Source organism: Sceloporus occidentalis, unplaced genomic scaffold (genome assembly GCF_023333645.1).
Source record: "Sceloporus occidentalis isolate IW3139 unplaced genomic scaffold, rSceOcc1.0.p SCAF_5, whole genome shotgun sequence".
Lineage (NCBI taxonomy): Eukaryota > Metazoa > Chordata > Lepidosauria > Squamata > Phrynosomatidae > Sceloporus > Sceloporus occidentalis.
Window position 1 is genome coordinate 178942862 of NW_028316985.1, and position 6246 is coordinate 178949107.

Below are 6246 nucleotides of genomic sequence, written 5' to 3' on the forward strand. Positions count from 1 at the left end.
GGCCATCCTAAGGCAAACCTATAATGGGTTTTGTTGGCATGTTTCTTATTTTATAACAAAGCTCACATATGTAGCTGACAGATAAAACTCTCCATATAAACAGACCACATGAAATGGATTTATATTTATATATGTTTTTAGCTTTTCTTTGGTCATAGCCTCCATGTTTGTCCTACATTTTGTGGTGCCTCGTCATCCTTTGCAGTTAGGATATCCGCTCACCCTGAGCCTGGGCAAGTCACACTCTCTCAGCCTCAGGGAGTGGCAATGCCAAATTCCTTATGAAGAGATATGGCAAGAAAACCTCAGCCTTAGGGTCGCCATAAGTCAGAAACAACTTGAAGGCACATGACAACAAGAAGAATGTAAATATAAAGTCAGTAGTGGTTTGAGTGTTGGACTTTGGCTCTGGAGACCAGGGTTTGAATCCCCACTCAGCCATGTAAACCCAGTAGGTGACCTTGGGCAAGTCACACTCTCTCAGTCTCAGGGAAAGGCAATGGTGGCAAACCTCCTTGGTGGCAAATGTGATCTTTCCAAGTACACCCCATGTTTCCAAGAACGCCTTGGAGTCTCTACTTGAAAGTACACAACACAACACAACATACAACACCAGATAACCTGTATGGAAGAAAAGACAAAATACTGTGGGAGTGGGAGGAGGAGGAGGAAAGAAAACCCCAAAGTTAAAGGGGCAAAGTAAGCCATTGTGGCGTAATGGTTTGAGTGTTGGATTAGGACTCTGGAGACCAGGGTTTGAATCCCGGCTTTGTCCCTGAAACCCACTGGGTGACCCTTGGGCAAGTCTAGGGTTGCCATACCTGAAGACCTCCAAACCGGGATAAATGTAGGACAAGGTTTGAAAATGTAGGACTTTTTTTTAAAAAAATGTCCTGGCCAGGAAATTTAAAAAAAGGTCCTACATTTTTAAACCTTGTCCTCCTCCTCCTCCTCCCGGCTTGGGAGGAAGCCTAGGCCTGCTGGCCATCTAAAGGATGGGATGGAGGAGATGAATTAAGAAGATTGTTCAGAGACATCTTTCTCTTCTATCTCTTGACCAGTGTATTAGATACCTCCGAAAACAATATTTATTTGAGTGGATGCAATTCATACAGAAAGAGCCAGTGTGGTGTAGTGGTTTGAGAGCTGGACCACAACTCTGGAGTTCAGGGATCAGTTCCCTGCTCAGCCACAGAAAGTGGGTGGCCTTGGGCAAGTCACATGCTCTCAGCCTCAGAGGATGGCAGTGGCAATCCCCCTCTGAAGAAAGTTGTCAAGAAAACCCTACAATAGATTCACCTTTGGGTCTCTGTAAATCAAAAATGACTTGGAGAAACGCAACAGCAATTCATACAAAGCGTTCTTACGCATGGAAGGAAAAATGCTGGGAAAAGATTTTCTAGCCTAGGCTTCTCTTCAAGATCCTAGATTTCTGTGTGTAATAAAGATGGGGCAGCAATTGACTCCAGATGTGCACCAGCTGCCACTACTATAAACTCCAGTCAGCATAGCCAATGGCTAGGGCTGATGGGAATTGCAACCTACCAGTACCTGGAAGACTACACATTCCCCATTAAATGTAGGAATCTTTTTTGGTAGCAATTTGTCACGTATACCAGCAGCTGCAGTCCAAACTGAAATAGCTGGAGCGCAGTGTATGTCAGAGTTTAAATTCCAGAGTACAGGTCTGGTTACCAGTTTCCATTGCTTCAGTCCGCTGAGCCACATTTCAAAGATGAATAATTTTGCACATGGTAACAATGAACATGTGTTCATTCCCAGATATTTTGCGGCGCAGGCAGCATTATGTATTGTTTCTGAGGCTTCAACTCATGAAGAAGGTCAAAGTGCTGTTAAGCATTACCTTGAATGTTGAATAAGCGGTAGTAAGTGCTGTAGGAAAGAGTCACCCAGAAACATGGTGCTACTTGTGGTGTTTATGCATCACCTTTGTGCAATGTTTGTGGTTTATAAATAAATTTAAAATATAAATATTCTGCTCCATCCATAGCTAACAGATCAGAAACAGTGTTGGCACAATTATCAAATGATTCCTTTGTGCCAGAAGAATTCCTTCTGTCACATTTCTGCAATAAACTCAGCCCAGAGATTAATTCCAACAGCTGCAGTGGTATTATGCTATACATTTGGCTGCTAATGTGTTTTAGAACTGTTGAATATTGACAGGGCTGGATGACTTTTCTGCCTTTTCATTCACACTCTGAGTTGGCTTCCTTAACTCTACGCTGTCCTTCTCTATTCATAGTGAAGTCTGGAGAAATTAAGCATTTCAGGAACTGTGGGCGTGTAGGTCCTGGTAGGGTTATCAAATCCTATTAACACAAATTAGATTTACCAATTATGCTAATTTAATTTTATTACCCATTTTTATGCTGCTCTTGAAACAGTGATGTCAGATTTTAGGACAGGATTAAAAGATTATTCTGGTGAAAGATTAAACCAACAGCCAAGGAAGTTGAGCTCAAGAAGCTTTGCAGCGCAGACCTTGCAGATCCCGAGAAACTGTCAGAAGGTAAACTGCACTTCAAGACAAATCATTTGCTGTTATTCAAATGATGGAAAATATACCCAAGTTTATGCTAAACAAAACCTTTCTTTCCAGTTCTTTCTCTTTGTCTTTACCTAATTATGGTTATAATTTGAATTCTAAGACTTGCTAATGAGATCTCATTCCCAGCTATCTCATTAAAAAAGGGAATGGCTAATTGGATGTCGGTGCGAATCTATTTCCAGGAGCCAAGGTTCTTAATCTTCCTGTGTCATTCAGAGCTTTTAACTGTACAGGATATTAAATGCCATTTTAATTTAAAGACACATAAGTGTTCAGTTTTTATAACCACTACTTTAGGATTCCTGTGTGTGAATGGCTGTGTCTGTAGACCTTGTTTAGAAATAAACCAGCAATACCTTCATCTGCATATGGATGAGACTAATGTCAAAATAAACGTGCACAAGATTGTGCGGTTAAACTATAATTTCACAGAACTGTTTGTTCTTTTTGATATGATGTACCACATATACTCAGCTGTAAATTGGGGGCAAATTTTGGAGCCAAAATTATAGATTTTGATACGATCCGTAGATGAGTCAAGGGTAAAACTTAAGGACATGTAACAACGGATATAAAGGACAAAGCAAAGAAAAACAATGCCAAAGAATATCATCATTTTCCTGGCTTTAAAAAAGGCCAGAAGCACAGCAGCAATGGAGTGGGCTGGTGCTTCTTTTAGGTTCTCCCAGGATGGATACTAAGCTCTATCCGTTCAATACTCGGAGAAGGAGATAGTTTCAATTTTGATAAGAGTTAAAGTACAATATATACACTGACCTGTGGATAAGTTGACCCAAGTTTTTTGGGTTGATTTTTTGATTAAAATTTTCAGGCTTATACATGAGTATATACAGTACCTAAATCTTTGAAAATATTAAGGCTACAATCCTATATTCACTCTCTTGGATGTAATCCCACTGAATCCAATGGATCTTATTTCTGTGTAAATTTTTTAGATTCCACTTTTAAAGGTTGTAGCACTGCAGTTGTCTGAGTTCGAAGATAGAGAGAGAGAACTTGTTCAAGAAAACAACCCACCTGGAAATTTGCTTGTGTAAACTTCATGTAAAGACTACTCTTGGTTGGATATCTCCTATTCACTTCAATTAGACATGATGAGAAGCACTTTCCAGTGAACTGTACTCTGAACTCTTGTAAGAACTAAACATAATTAAAAATGATATGTTCAGTGGGCTCTTGCCCTTCTCAGTTTAACTGTGCCTTTGTTTCTTAATACTATTGTGCAGGAAAAGCAGAAGAATCCATGGATTTCTCCTGACAACATTTAAAAAATGCATAAGTATTTAAAGTCTGAAAACCTTAAGGGCACCAGATCACATCTGATCTTGGAAGCTAAGCAAAATCATCTCTGGTTAGTACTTGGATGGGAGGCCACCAACGAATGCCAGGTGCTGTAGGCTATATTTCAGAGAAAGGAACTTGAAAAACCACCTCTGAGTATTCTTTGCCTAAGAAACTCCTATGAAAATTCATAGGATCACCATAAATTGACAGGTGCTACACACACAAGCCATGAATAACCATTGCTGATAGCTGCATGCCTAAAATGAAATATTTTAGGGCAGAATTAGTACAGAATACAGATGATCCTTTGCCATGCTGTGCTGTAATGAATACCTCTGCACTAGATTTGACTTACAAAGAATTTAGTACACCTTAGCCATCTGTTACTGACTGTCAGGACTGATCGCTTGGTATTGTAAGAGTGAGGTCACAGCTTGCCTCTTGGGAAACCCCTGCCAGTAAAGCTGCCTTTCCTGCTGTGTGTGGTTTCAAGCCCACTTTCAAGACAAGGGAGGGGGGACAAGATAAGTCAGCAGGCCACCTTGCCATAGGAGAACAATCTATTAGGGGATTATCCAGCCAAAATGAAATACTTGTGCATCTACCTTTTGCATAGAGCTGCCAGAAGAAATTCCCTCTTCTACCCAATCATTCAAGATATAGGGGCCCTCTCCATTTTTCATACAACCCTATGACATGTTTAGTCCTACTGATCTCAATGGTATTTACTAAATAAATGGGAGACAAATTTAATTCCCATTTATTTAAAGGAAAGACTTAAGTCTGTGTTTGTGTCTTTCCCAGTGAAATCAATGTCAAGATCTTTAGACCTTTGTTCATGTTTAGTTTTATTTGTATGCATGCAGTTTCTTTCTGCACTAAGACCGTTAGCATTGCTGAAGCACAGGTTTTCTGCAGTCATTCGTATGGAAGGAGAATTAAAAGAGGGGCTGTAGGTGGCATTTTAATATAGCATTACACTATCCACAGTGAGCTGTATTTATGGCAGGGGTGGGAATTGTGCCACCTTACAGACTTTGGACTGCAGTTTCCAGCATTCTTCGCCATTGACTGTGCTGGATAGGGCTGGTGGGATTTGCAGTCCAAAATAACACTTAGAGGGCTGTGTGATTCTGATCTGCAGGGCGAACCATATGTCCTAACCTCAAAGGAGGACAAGGTACCGCAAAATGTAGGATGTAAAAAAATGTAGGACATTCCAAAATAAAAGCTAAAATAACACTCCTATCGATGTAAATTCATGCTTCTTAGTCCTGCTCAAAATCGAGGACATTTTGGTGTTACTCCTGGACAGAAGGCTGAATGGAGAACATGTCCGGGAAAAGGAGGACATCTGATCACCCTGCTGATCTGTGGCCAATCCAGTTTTCTCAGAAGTAAGCTCTATTTGACAAATATCCTGTAACATTCATTAATAGCAATAGCATTTCCATTTCTATACCACTTCATAGAGAAGAAGAACTTCCTTGTACATTACATGATGGCCCACCCCTTCCAAACTGGTATACATGAGAGTGCAACAGGTACTTGCCACTGGAGGAGGTATGTCTGCGTGCTCCCTGCTATTACAGTGGAAGTAATGGCTCTAGAAACCTCCCTATGCCAAGGAGGTGGGGACAACGTGGAATCTGGCTATTTTTTTCAATGGTTGCTTGACCTAATGCACTTGAAAGAGGAGTGTTATGGCACACGGGCAATTTTCCTCAACCCTCCATCACATAGATGCTTGGTTCCATTGGGCTTTTTTTATTTATTTTTGAAGCCAAGCTTCATGTTACTGCCTAATTCCTCCAGCAGCATGCAAAAGGCCACCAGAATGGCTGCTGTCAATTCTCCATCTCCTTCCATGGCATGGAGGGCACAGAGGTGACACTGCCACCTGACTTCATTTTCCTTCAGCCTGGCAGGGAGGATAATAATAATAATAATAATAATAATAATAATAATAATAATAATAAAAAAATTTTATTTATATACCGCTTTTCCAAAAGATCAAAGCAGTTGGCTTGGTGTCTGCGTTACTGTCTGCACCAAACCAGCAGCACATTTGTGGGTGTATGGAGCAGGTTCCAACATAGCTGCCCTGTAAAAAAAAAAATACCCCACAGGGCAGTAGGGGGAAATTTTAGGGATGTGAATCTGTATTTCTTGTCCCAAACCCCTGGCCATCAGGATGCACCCTGAAACCTCCATCTTACAGCTTTTATCCCTTTTATTGGTCCCTATTCAGCGGTGTGGTGTAGTAGTTCAAGTGCTGGACTATGACTCTGGAGACCAGGATTTGATTCCCAGCTTGGCCATGAAACCCACTCCGCAGGAACGTAGCCAGGATTTTAGGAAGGGGGGGT